Here is a 14,766-nt window from a genome sequence, read left to right as displayed (position 1 = left end):
CACAGACAGACAGACAGACAAACACTTGCACAAAAGGCCTGTCAGATCCAAGGCGAGGGCAGAAGCAGTGAAGAGACTGAGGATCCTATATATAGCTGAGATGTGACAGGACATCCGAGAGGACAAGGAAGTCTAGACACAAGCAACACAGCCCTTACTCAGACTGTGTTTTGTGTGTGTGTGTCTGTGAGTTCAACATGGCCTTGTTATCTCACATTTCACTAAAAAAGCCTGTGGCAAGCTGTTCCATGATAATGTCACAATATTACATCGATATAACAGCCAAGTCTGATGTGATTGGCTGGAAGTTTTGACTTATTGGCCAAATGATTATGTCAAAGAGAGGAAGACAAGAGACACTCTGAAAATGAGAGGGGAGGGAAGAAGGGTACCCGCGTAAGAAGAGACGTGAGGAAAGAGAACGTATCAGAGAGGGAGAGTGACTCATCAGAATAGGAATGTCCCGTGTCTGCCAAAGGAACCACAGACACCACTGCAATGATCGCTCCCTCTCCAATACTTTAAATCATCCCCTCCCTTGCTCTCGTCGTCTCTTTCTCCCATACAATGGCCGTCTCTTTCTCCCTCTGTCTCTCTCCCTCCCAACCAATGGAAGTTATCGTTGTTGTTTCCCAACATTAGCGAAGCATTCTTCTATGACAGGGCATTGGTTTTGGACGAGGATGATACAGCTAGCTGACCACGGCTGGTGGACCAGCACTGCACCGCCAATGTTTGGAGCAAACACACACAGGGGCCAAGACTGCCTCTCCACTTGTGTTGCCAAGTTAGTGCAAAGCCAAGAGGCAAATTCCAGCACTGTGTGGTTTATCAAAGTTACACTGTTTAATTAATTTCAATTCTAGTCTACAAAAGTAATAAAACTTTTTTATGTTATTGCAGTATGAATCACTGCATCACATCCTCACCACAGCTGTTAACTTATTATTACTCCCACCACAGGATATGATGTAAACGCAAGAACGTTTCTGGTCAGGAACCCAAATCACCACAATGACTGAGATCATGATTCAACATTCCTATCACCTGTCATCCTGTGCATTCATCACACAGGAATGACTTCCATATAATTCACACATTGCGGCCTGTGGAGGTTAATTGTTGCAACAGAAGGGTGAAGGGGGGAGTTGTTAGTCTGTAAAAGCTTAGTGAGCAAGGCCTGCTGCAGTGTTTTATAGAGGAGGAGGGCTACCTCACCAGAAAAAAAGACCATCTCTGCTAACTAAATTGATCACAAGATGAGATGTGTCAGGATCTGGGTGGTTTACCACCTCTGTTGGGTGGTCAGTTTTACCATGCCAGGAAAAATTAAGTCAGTGCTTGAGACTATGTAGGGCTGCAACTAACGATTACTTTCACTGTCAATTAAACTGCATTTTTTTTTCTTGATTAATTAATCTATCATTTAATGAACATTATATCAAAATAAACAAACAAACAGCCATCAACATTTACAGCCCAGGATTATATCTACAACTTGCTTATTTTGTCTGACCAACAGTTCAAAACCCAAATATTTCTATTTTAGAATGATATCAAAAAGAGAAAGGTTTTCTAAAAAATGTCTTAACAATTGATTGAGGCAACAAATCAATTATTAATTTTCTGTCAATCAGCTAATAGTTAAAGCAGCTGTGCGGAACTTTTTACCATTAATAAAACTGCCCCCAGTTCGTATCCCCCCCCCCCCCCGAAGATCCGCATATTTATTTGAACCCAACAGCGACAAAAAAGCCTTTCTCTATATGGCTATTTAGCATAGCCTCGCTCGGGTCGGACACACTGCAGAAGTCAGCAAACCAGAATATGGCACCCGAGGCCGAAGTGATTCTGCTCGCCCGCAGCGGCCCGCAGCAATTAAACCACAGAAGAAGGAGCCGTGTTTATTACAGTGTTCTTCGAGTAAGCAGTACACAACGGGCACTGCTGAACACATAACACCTAACAGTTTTACCAGAGATGTATCTATGAGGACTTGGTTGTACTTTTGATGTCATGGTGGATAACGAAGGAGCATCATGTAAAATTATCTGTGACTGTGACCATGAACACAAATATACAGCAGGCAGTTGTCCTCAGTTTATAAGAAATTCAGAGCTACACCAGAACATTTATGAACAGGTCTTACTTTACTACTAATTTGTGTGTAACGTTAGCATGTTAGCATGTTTCCACTAATTACTTGGACTGACCTAACGTAGCGTTAGCTCTGCAAGCGAAGGCTGCAGGTAACAGCTTTGCTGTGTTAGGATTATGCTATGTCTTCACTGTGTATCTTCACATAAAAGAATACTCCGACGATTTGGTAGTTATGCCCTTTCTCTATCATTTTCATATTGAGACAACATGATGGATATCTTTTTTGTGTCTGGACGTCCAGTGGCTGGGTGTCAGCGGTTAAATTTGCGCTTATAGGGGGTCAGTACGTCCTGCGCTGTGATCAGCGGAGGGATATACCGGTGAGCAGGCACAGACGTAGCTTGTAAACAAAACTCAGCTGTTTATTTAGCCTAGCGATATCTCCAGATTGTAGTAGCTGCAATGGACGACTTTGAACGCGATTTTGAAGAGTTTCTTGTAGCGGACACAGATTCAGAGCCATACCTGTTTGAGCCGGAATACACAGATGAGGAACTCCATGTGTTGGATGCTGAGCGGGCGAGAAGAGAGGCTGAATCCTCTGCTCCCATTTTGCTGCACAGAATGGGATTCGGTGCTACCATCGTTGGGTTAGAGATATATCATCATCATCATCATCAGGAGGAAAAGCGCCACAGAGAGTGCATCACAAGGAGTGAAAATTTTGCAGCAATCACTAATCCTGGCGTGATTGAAACTTTTTTTTCATGTTCCTAAGATGAACTGGAAAAAACGCCCCAGGGCTGCAGGAGCTAATCGACAGCTTTCAGTCGGGTGAGTAATATCGTCCGTGTCGTCTCTTTGTTTGCTTTTAACGAGCTGCAGCTGCAGCTGTTGCTCACCGGTGTATCCCTCTGCACAAGATGTACTGACCCCCTATAAGCGCCATGCTAACCGCTGAGACCCAGCCACTGGACGTCCAGACACAAAAAAGATATCCATCATGTTGTCTCAATATGAAAATGATAGAGAAAGGGCATAACTCCCAAATCGTCGGAGTATCCTTTAATAATGCGGACTCAGCAGATGACTTCTTAACTGTTTATTTCTCCTTACACCGAACGTACACAGCTGCTTCACACTGTTTCCAGTAGCACAACGGTTACTACATTACCCAGAATACCTTGAGGCTCACACTACTACGGTAGCCTTAGTAGCTCAAAATACACAACAGATTAGCTCAGAACAGAAACACGACAGGAGAATTTACTGAGTAATTTTGCTGTTTCCACTAATTACTTGGACTGACCTGACGTTAGTTAATCCTCTCGCTCTCCAAAACAAATGCATGCGGTAATTGCTGGTTGCAGTTGGAATTTTACGACACCAGGCTGTGGATGTCATACCGCTTCGACCAAAGGGGCGCTATAATCAATGAAAATGAAAAGTTCTGCACAGCTGCTTTAAACACTTTTGAAACTGATGCTACTTGACCAGAGAAAACAGAGAAAGGGGGCCGTGGCATTTGCTTTTGCTCAAGAAGTAGAAAACCTACAACTACCACAATGCACTGCGCTATAATGGGCCAATTAACACTCCTGATGGTGAGTGAGATAATGCGAGCTTGCCTGTTTTGACTAAGGAAATGTTATGGCAGCAGCATGGTAACAAATGATCTTGTATTACAGTTAAACAGTAAACAAAAACATGTTTCCGAAAACATTTGAGGTGAAACAAAGTCTTAGTTTATATTTAATCAGCGCTGCTTAGTTTAACTGTTTGATCTCAGTTTTTTCAGCCTCTGTTTTCACAATACAGGAACAGTATGGTGCCCACTTCCTGTTCACAAATTTTCATATTGCAGCCAAACAGGGCACTAAAATATAATTCTGAAGACATCCGGGGTTTTTTCGGACCTAATTGTATTGCAGAGTTTTGCAAAGCAGCGACTGGATCTTTGCTCTCAAACCACAAAAAAAATGTGATGGCACAACAGTCTCCTTCAGTACATTATTCTGTGCTTTCTTTTGATTTTCACATTGGCTAGTCATCCTGTTTAATTTGTCTTCTGATTAAATCGGAACCGTTGAAACAAGTTATAGGAAGCCTCTGCAAGTAACTGGTTGCTGGCAGACACTCTGTGCTGCAATAAAATGGTTAATCAGCAGTGCTGTGCACTGTAGAGCCGATGCGCTGCTGGTTCTGCCTGCCTGAATAGAATATAATGTCTATAGCCTTACTGTTGTGTACAGCCTTTATAGACTGAGCTAAGTAGTGATGCGCGGGTCGACCCGTAACCCACGGGACCCGCAAATGGACCTGCGGGTCGGGCAGCAGTGATCGTCTGTTAAATCGGTCTGTAAATGATATTTTGACATTATTGGCTATTACTGTCATGGCATCCGAAGGTACTGATGCGTTGAGCAGGTGACAGTCCGCGGTCGTTTTCAAAACACACTTGTGTCACGCACTCCAAAAGAAACTTGTTGAAACTTTAAACAATAATTTATTGTACAAAACATTGACAAAAACGGTTCCATAATTCATAATAAATTCAAACGATAATAAAAAAAAAACAGCTACAAGTTAGACGGAATAGTGATAAAGTGGTAAAACTTGGCATTGATCCACAGCTTCAGACGGATGCGCTCAAGCGTGCAGTGCGCACAAGCTCCATTGGTAGGCAATTATATTTTCACATTTTTAACAATGCAATTTAAAAGTTTCGATTTTTATTGATAACCTACATTTACTAACATCAAAAAGACTACATTTAGCACCAAAAAGATATGTTAATAAAAAAAACAAAAAAAAAAACAAATATCGAATGCCAAATTTTCGTAACGAATACCTACCCATAGAAATGAATGTTCCAATATCCGAATATTTGGGTACAGCCCTACTGAATTCATCAACTGCTATTTAAAATGCATTCAGTTTTACACAACTGAGTTTAAACAAATATGTAGATATGCATTTTACTCTGAGTCTTTCTAACACATACATTACAACATGTATGCATGTACGACCATTCAAATGTAAAACAGCCACAAAGTGAAAGAAAGGCTGCCCTGGCAGAAAGCTCCAGAGTTTGAATGTATTCAATAAAGGAAGCTGCAATCTGCATTAGTGCCAGGGTATTGATAATGTACTGCAAGACACCATATTGCAATTTATTGTATCAGTTATTTGCCAATAAGCATTATGTCTGAAATGTATAAATGTAGATATCAGTCACATATCAGAGGACTTCAATACTGTATGTCTGATTTGCTAATGATTACACTTTTTGACTGATACCAACATTACCAGTGAACAGCTAAATACACCGATGTCGAACACACATCTTATGAAACTTTTGAAAAGTGAACTGCAAGCACACACTTGTCACAAAATCTCAGCAGTACAAAATGAAAGCCAATCAAAGCACTTGTAAACATAACAAAGCATTACAGCCTCTTTTTAAGCTACAAAGCAACACTACCTAAATATAGCTTAAGAGTTAGTCTGAAGATAATTGTGAGAAATGCAACACAATGTGTGTTTAGGCAAACCCAGTCTAATGTGTTCTAGTACTAATTCTTGTCCTCCAGCTGTGGAATATGCATACAACATTATATCGACCAGTCACTAATCCTGGACAGCATTACAGTAATTGCAGGTGAGATGTTTTAAATAGCATAATGCATGCTTTCCGACTGCTGCAAATATTTCCCTTGGCTACCTTGCTATCGCAATCATTGGCGTCTCGCTCCTGCATATTCCCTCTGCATTATAATGCACAGTTGCCTGCTAAGAGTTGAACATCTGTCTATCTACTTAAGTGCTGCTGGTGAATGCAGCAAGGATGGAAGATAAGAGAACACTACCAAGTTCTCTCTTAGTCAGTCCTTGTTTTGAGACAGCGCAGCAGAAATCCTTGAACTCGCTGTAGTAGGCCAATTTACAGAGGCACCTGGGGCTCTGGCCTTTACAGTCTCTTTCATCACATTCGGGCTTTCATAGTGTGTGACGACGATGTGTTTGAAAGTCAGAGAGCGTAAGAGAGGAAGGTCAGGGAGGGAGAGGCAGAAAACCCTTATGCAGCTGAACTGGGAGTGATGGGGGTATAACGTGTGAATGTGCAGCGATGTGGAAAAGACAACACTAGAAACAGAAACATATAAACAAAAGAGTGAGAAAGTGTGTGTGTGTGTGTGTGTGTGTGTGTGTGTGTGTGTGTGTGTGTAGTAGTTCCCTTTAAAAATGGAAACTTGTCTGTCCTCGCCTGCTTCCACAGGTAATTTGTAGGCAGAATAACATGCATACTGACGATCCAATCACAACGCGGACCTGACAGCAAGAAGACAGCCGATCAGTGAGGGCTGCCAGGAGCTGACACATTACACCGCAGCACACACACGCGCGCAAACAAAGAAAACAATGCAAAAATGAGTAAAAAGAAGGGGCTGAGGATCAGGCATGTGGGTGAAAAAACTGTCAGAAAAAGGGAGAGAAAGAGTGAGACAGACAGATAGACAGAGCGACAGATGGAAAGAGAGAAAAGGGGCCCTATCATTCAGTTTCACACCCTACAGGATGAACAGGGCCTCTGTGCTCCTTCTCTGTTCAAACACACCTCACGGCTGTCTGCTCCCTGCAACAACAATGCACAGATACACACACACACACTGCAGCCTGCCTGACAGTGGGCACAATAACCCTATTGAGAGGCATCGATAGGGGGCTGACAAAGAAAGTGAAGAGAGTGAGATAGAGAAAAAGATTGGCAACACACACATAAATACACACAAACAAACTGCAGTCTGGTTATTATGCCAAGTTAACAGCCTGGGATGACTCTACTCTCTGCTGTCCTTAATTCATCATTCATCTGTCCAATCTGGTCAGACTCTACACAAAAATATGCACACACACATACACACATACACACACACACACACACACACACACACACACACACACACACTAGTTTGGTCAAGGGCGGACCAGTGGTATTGTTTCACAGGGGAAGCAGGGAGGTGATAACGGATCTCCGTACTCTTTATCTGATTGCTCACACACACCCACGCATAAACTCACACGCACACACACACACACACACACACACATACACACACACAGTCACACACACACACAGAGTCACACAAGCATGTATGCACATGCACACTTTCACCATCCTTTCTCATCAGCTGTTGTGCGTGACCTCGACCACACACAGACTAACAGGTTGGTGCTGCAAGGCAAGAAAGTCCCAGCACCACACACACACACATTTAAAGTCTGGCCAACATAATTACATCCAATCTGCAGAGCACTTCGGGGCAGGCTGAGATATCGTTGGGTATTTTTGGGTTTCTGGCATGCTCACAGCTTCACAAGGTGACAGCTTACATTACTGAATTGCTATTCCTGTCCATGTCCATGTGCTGTGTACACAGTGTGGGTAAACGCATGTGTGTTTTCCTTATTTTGCCTCTGTGATAGAAGCTACCTCAGCAGAAGAGGGGCCATCTTGAAACTGAGGCACTTTCATGATACCAAAGCTAAACAAACACAAGCACACTAGAACAGTCTGCAGTGCTTGGCCCAAAACTTGGCCCATAAAATGTCCAAGTCACTTTTTCCATACTCAGCAGCTCCGGTATAGAAATGCTTCCGAGGGAGGGAGAGTAAATAAAGAGGGAAAGAGTAATGATGTGAAAAAAGAGCAGAAAGTGGGGAGAGGGGCAGAATATAAACCTTAACTTAACTGCCCAGGAGCCCTAAGCAATTAGCAATGACATCATGTTTCTACACACACACACACACACACTGCAGACCGAGGCCAGGTCTGGATGAAGAGCAATCCAGCAGGGCGAGGAGGCTGCAAGGATCGAGAGGGAGGGAGGCGGTGACGGAGAAGGAGAGAGGATGACAGTGCACCATTTCAACTCTGGTGGTACAGCCAGTGACACATTCATTCTTGTGGTTCACACTAATACTTTTAATAAACCAAGGCCACAGAGTTATACAATCACCACAACCGCAGCCTAAAATAGTGAGAACTGGCTGTTTCCCACCAGAGTGTGTACAATAAATGGTAAAATGACATGACATTATCCCACGTTTCATTTGTTAGGCTATGCTTTTTGACAGGTATGCTTTATGAACACACCTCCTAATTGCACACACGAGAAAGCACATGCGTCAGTGCAAATGTGATGCAAAACAAATGCAGGAGAGTCAGTGTCACCAGGAGGGAAAGGCAGGGAGACAGGGAGGGAGAGAAACCTCAGTGGTGCACTCCAAAAACAGCAGACACGTCCTCTGCTAATTCATGTTATTGTCAACAACTTCAGTGGTCCTTCTCTTTCGACAGAAACACAAGTTCTTACACTCTCACTACACAGCAGCAGTCCTTATTAAAGTTAATCAGCACTTTAAGTCAACAGTAATTCTTCCTTTGCCTCTCCATGCACAATCAGAACATAACTCAATCTTTGCAGTCTCTATCTCCAAGAAAGCAAAACAAGAAAGTTGTTCACATCTAGATTTCTTAAATCACACAACATAAACAAGCCATTAAGTGGCTCCATGTTTTTTATAAAACAAACAGGCGTATTATCTCAAGGGCCTGGCAGAAAGTACCAGAATAAGGCTGGAAACGATTACCTAGCTGCGTACAGCCAGCACCATGCACCAACACAAGTCTCGGCCTCATCCTCGGGGGGCTTGCATGGCCTGTAGGCCCAGACTTTTCCACGTAATGTGTGTAAGTCAAGAGAATACCCTCCTTTATGCCTGTTTGTGTCACAATGAACCTCTTCATTACTTTAAGTGTTGCTCAGCACAGACACAGACCTACACGAGGCAAGATAAAGCCATGAGTCAGGAGCTGCAGCATCTCTGAATGGGAACCAAAGGATAAGATCAACTGACCTGTCAGGCCTCTGGTACTGAAACCATGAATCGACCCAAACATTTTCTCATTGTACCTCGTCAGATTTTGTGGAATCTGTAGAACTAATTTATATAACTAAAATCAAACCAATCAAACAATTGTCAAACACAATTTAATAAGACTATTTCAGTGACATATGATCTGTTAGTCCCATCAATTTGTGTATTCAAAACAGTGTAATAATAATAAATATAGGTCTATGGGGGTGTTTTAGGCAGGGTCTTCATTTAGGACAGGTTTACTTAACTTGCTTTGTCCAGGGGCCACTTTGCAAAGTTTTTGCAACATTTGTGATAAACTAGCTCTATTTTGATGCTTTTTTCACTCTGGCATCTTATTTACAGTAAAAGTACAAAGAAATTCCGGTGTCAATGAATTTATTTTCATTGTGAGTTACAAAATGGTTGGGGGGCCTCCGAGCACCGTGTCCTGGGCCAGATTTGGCCCTCAGGCTGTTAATTGAGTATCACTGATTTAGGAAAAAATGTAAAGTCTCTTTGGGTTTGGTTTAGTTAGAGAGTGGGATACATTAAATGATTAAAAATGAATAAATAAATAAATAAATGACACAAATTAAAAGATGGGGGGGGGCAGTAGTTGCAATCCCACAGGATGCACTAACTCACTGGTGGTAATGGAGTAACATTAGAAGGTTTATATTTATAGAAATGCAGACATTATGATATGGATTGACATCTTAAAGCCCAGTAAGAAGTACCAAGCTAATTCTGTATATAAAGGTGTTTAGGGGCGCGAGGCATAACTAAACGCTCTTCTTTTTGTCTAGTGGTTGGTTAACTACACATGAATGGTCAAGTACTAGTCAGTTTACCAACCACTTACTGCTGACAGGCCCTCTGCATAAAGACAGCACAAGTTAAAGAATCGTGAGGTTTCACAAATGTTACTCCACAGCTTTGTCGTGCTGATGATATTCAAGCGTCTACCCAAATTAAAACCCCCAACAACACCGCAGTCGAGTTGTAGTTAGCTAACCTTGTAGTAGCGGTGCTCAATGGCTTGCTGCTCGCGACAACGTTCCAATAACGCTCGCGCTCGTAAACAACGGTAGCATTCCCTGACAGTAACGTTCCGTGAGAAACCACTGAACGGTCATAACAGCCACGACAACATCTCCCACAATGAACTCAAAAGGAACACACGCTGGGTCCCCGAAATGCCCCCATCTGCCGCCGCAACCTCCCGGTGCCTCCTCTCCCCCACCTCCCCGACTTGTTTGCAACACAGCGGGCCCCTCAGACGCCAACAAACACTGCGTCGCCTCCAAGAATATGGAAAGTTACTCACGTCTCCACTCTGATTCAAGGCTGGAGGAAAACTGCGGACGGCCACTACTCTCCGTATGCAAGCGAAAATTCTCAGCATACCACATCACTCACCTCCTCTCCTGTGTGTTCACGTCCTCCTCGCTGCGCTCCTGTCTTTTTTCTCCTCCCCTCCGTTTTCTCTCGGCTTGTTCCTTTTCTCCTCCCTCCCAGATGCCGCTGGTCTCCGACAGGGGGAACCGGGGGACGCTGCTCCGGAAGCAAACGCTCCTCTGTGATTTTTTTTTTTTAACTCCCTTTACTGTCTACAGCATAATGTTAGCCTATTGGTATACTGGTGCTACAAAAGACTGTATTAAAGGGAAAAACACTTAAATCAAGTATTCAAAGCCCTTATTTCCATGGCCTAGGAAAGTTCAGTCAGTATTTAGTGAGTAACTCTCTCTTTCAAGTCTCACACTCGTGATGTGAAAAGTCTGCAGCTGCTCCACAGACAATGACTGGGAGCCTGATTTTGTGGACCCACAGAATGTCTGTTTTCTTTTTTTCGACCCAAAATCATCTTTATTTTATTGTAGTGATCTCAGTTCTGACACAGACAATGTACCCATATACTCAGAACATTCTCCTGGCTGCTCTCAGGGTCATCTATAACATCTTTCCCATTTCACTGTCTATGAAGCAGCTCCAGACTTTATATCCTACGACATCACAAATTTGGGGTTCAGTACTCTAGTTTTTGGATTTTGAAAAGAGTTGTTCGTGTTTAGTAACATTTTTGGACTGTCTTAGTCCACAGAAATAACATATATGAATTTTGAAAATGGGTGTAGTTCTCCTGTAATATAGCATATTGAGGTCATTATACTGAAAGGCATCCACAAAATTGAATATTTTCTATGCTTTGGGAAGTGTTTTCCCAAGAAAATTAATTATTCTTAAACATAGTCTAGATGATAATGATAATAACGATGATGATGGTGATGATGATGATGATGATGATGATATATAACCTTTATTTAAGCAGCTCTCTTTTACAAGGACAGCCTGACTACAGTACATATAAAACAGGAGTGTCCAAACTTTGCTGAATAGGGGCCAGATTTGAAAATGTGAAAATACCTTGGGGGCAGCTGCTTCTCACATCATATGGGTTATTTTAAAAAATCACAAACAAATGCCATAAACACAACTGTTTTATCTTTTAGTGGAAAAAGTATTCAACCTCCCACTGCTCCTGAAAGCAGTGGCCCTCACTGTCACATTATGCTTCTTTGCTGTGGTCATGTCTGCTGCCTAGTAGGACAAATCTGCTGCTAGGTCCATTAGTTTGCTTGTTTATTGTCTTTTCATGAAAACACATTAGTTCTGCCTGTACAGCTGCTGCTTGGTGCATCTCTACAAACTATATCATAGTGTTGCCAGGCCCCCAGGCCACATTGTGGACATGCCTGATAAAAAACAGTAGGAGCACACAGAAGTTACGGTATAAATCAATAGATTATAAAACAATAGAAAAATCCAAAGGTTTCACAGGGAACACATGCATTCACACTGCTCAGGGTCAGTCAGAAGGGATTTAGACTGATTAAAAGGTGTTAGTTTATCTAATTTTACAAGCTTCTGCAGATTGTTCCACTTGTGTGGTGCGTAGAGAGTTTCCTGGTCTCAGAATGAACATGAGGATTTTCTATAACCAAATAGTGTAGGGACCTGGCACAGTGTGAATTAGTTCTGTAGGTTAAAAGACATGAGATACTCAGGTGGTTTGCCAAGAAGTGCTTTATAAATAAATAGTATGCAGTGCTGATCGCTTTTCAATGCCAACGACTTCCACCCAACTTTCTTATGTAATAAACAATGATGTGATGATGATGATGATGATGATGATGATTAAAATAAACCTATTAAATGTTATTATTTTAATTTTAATTTAATTTTTTTTTTTAATTTTATATACTTTATTAATCCCCCTGAGGGGAAATTCCCTGCAGACCAGAAAGGTAGAAATGGGATACAGATGAGTAGGAAATATATATAGACTACAGACTGCAGATGAGTTAGAGATCAATAAACAATACTTTACCCAAGGCCAGTGTGATAACTATATGCAAAATCAATAGTGCTGTTCCTGGTAATCCAGACAAAAGTGATACAATAAATATAGGTATATTAGAAATATATGTATAAAGTTGTATTCATGCATAATCAGAACAAATAACTAGAACCACTGTGTTAATATGTGATATATAGATATGTAATATATAAATAAATATGAGATGACAGAATGCAGCATATACACAGTAGCTATAATAATAATGAGACATGATGTAAAAATGTAGTGTGAGTGCTACAACAGAGGAGTATGGTGGTAATTTTGCAATTAATTAGCTGTTATAAGATCAGTTATGTACAAGGGGGATAATGTTACTGTATTGTGTTGTGCTATGGTTCATTCCATATATTATTTAAAAGGGCAGAAACAACCAAATTCGTCCGATGGTAGGTTGAAATTTCTTTCAAAACATCGAAACAGTCACACTGGGTTAATAGAAACACCATCATACCATCATGATGTGGTCACTTACAAACCCAAAGTGCTGCCATCAAATAACAAAACATCAGCCTTGAGATAAACATTATTAACAGTTTGTTCTTATTGTTATAACTCAGTTTTCTACCTAATAATAATCATAATGTAAGACCATCCAGGAAATACATTCAAAGCAACATTCATATTTGATTTTTCAGTGTCTGTTGTCCACTGATAACTACAAACTGAACAATGCAAAGCCTCAGCACATTTCATTTGGTAGGATTCAGAGTTGCAGCTATTGAAATCAAATCACATGGGACAACTGAAATAGCAGTTAGACTGAAATGAGCACATCTATTGTTTGGGGAAATCTCATTCAACGGAATTTGCTGTGTAAGCTTTGCAATGCCAAAAAACAAAACAAAAACAGTGTGTAGGGCCTAAATGAATGTGTAGATCACTATCTTCCTTGCATAAAGAGGAACCTGAAACCAGCTTAAAACTGCTCAACATTATACTTTTGGACAAACTTAACAGTATTCATGCCCCAACAGGCTTGAATAGATGCATTATGTGCACTTGTAGTAAATGTTCTTCCAAGACAGAAATGTGCATTTGTCCTGCCTTAATCGTGCTGAAAAGAGAGTTGTATCAAATCTAATGTGGTCACAGTCACAGTCTCAGAACACTTTAACAGCATTTAGCATTTTATTTTAGTCCATTCTGGAGTTGCATATGAAATAATTAATTGGATTATGTTAGAGCGACTTTCAAGTCTCTGCAAGATGATTTTCATATTATACAGAAACGAATGGGAAGCATTCAGTGCCTGGAGGGGAGGAAAGTGATTAAACAAATTGCCAACTATGCCTTTGCTTTGAAATGTAACAGGCAACATTGTTACATGACTTGTAATTAATGGTCTAAAAGTGCCAAATCACAAAGTATAAACTGTTTAAACGTGTTGAAGTCTGAATGGACTGCAGGCATATTGGTCTAGCTGAGTGTAGGGGCAATGTGGCGCATTAAGAAGATGCAAGCACTCAACGTGTGCATGATAAACACACCACATATTACTTTTTAAACTTTGACTGAAATATTTCATGGAATTTAGTCGAGACATTTTACCTTGTGATTTTGGTGACCTGCTTACCTTTCCTCTGGTAGTATTAACTCTCAGCTATACTTTGCAGTTATTGCTTAACCATGCTGCATATGATAGTTAACATTAAAGTGTCATAACATGCAGGAAGTCTGGTGTTAAACTTATTGTTGTTTGATTTCTGATGCAAACTGTTGCCCACTGATTAGAAGAGACTGCATTGCTCTAGTCAATATCCTCTTTTGTGAAAGAACATGAATTTTCCGATATTTATTTGATTTATATTAATATCTTAAATAGATGTGGTGTCATAAACAATAATCAACAATATATAAGTATATATCATAAACATTTATGTGGTGTTAAGTATGCATGTAAGTGTGGAATAAACGCGCCATAGCGCAATACAGACTAATGAAATGGCGACACCTGGTGGTTACACCTGTTTATTGCATTATGTGTTACACGCTATTGACGACATACACGGGTTCCACTTTTGTTTAGCCCCTATTGTAGCACAACGACCAAAACAATTGCACAACACAGATTCAAACAACATTTTACAAATGTTGGCCTACACTCGTAAATATTAACAGTGCAGGCAGGGCAGTTGCTCTGGGGGCCATGGGACGGTGGGGCCAGTCGAGAGAGTGGGCCCTCCAACAGCGTGTTGGCCAGAGAGCAGGCTCTTGTAGCTCATTCAGATTGCCTTCTCAGAAATACACCCATGTTCAGAGAACAACTCATGTTAAATTAAAAAAGTGGGGCCAACTGCCTTATGCTGTCATAAAGGCAAACC

General features: G+C 41.2%; 1 protein-coding gene across 4 annotated transcripts in view; it reads right to left on the bottom strand.

Moving 5' to 3' along the window:
- apbb2b (amyloid beta (A4) precursor protein-binding, family B, member 2b) overlaps window positions 1–10,549 on the bottom strand; it is a 72,148-nt gene extending 61,599 nt beyond the window's left edge. For 3 of the 4 annotated variants that reach the window (XM_049572666.1, XM_049572669.1, XM_049572670.1), the window contains exon 1: window positions 10,444–10,549. The gene's annotated coding sequence lies outside the window, so the exon portion shown is untranslated. Of the gene's footprint in view, window positions 1–10,351 lie in introns of all 4 variants that reach the window. The other variant, XM_049572668.1, reaches the window with a different exon arrangement.
- Window positions 10,550–14,766: the final 4,217 nt, after the last annotated feature.

Source organism: Epinephelus fuscoguttatus, linkage group LG3 (genome assembly GCF_011397635.1).
Source record: "Epinephelus fuscoguttatus linkage group LG3, E.fuscoguttatus.final_Chr_v1".
In the NCBI taxonomy this organism is placed as follows: Eukaryota; Metazoa; Chordata; class Actinopteri; order Perciformes; family Serranidae; genus Epinephelus; species Epinephelus fuscoguttatus.
The sequence above is the reverse complement of the archived record's forward strand: the minus strand, read 5'-3'. Positions and strand labels throughout refer to the sequence as shown.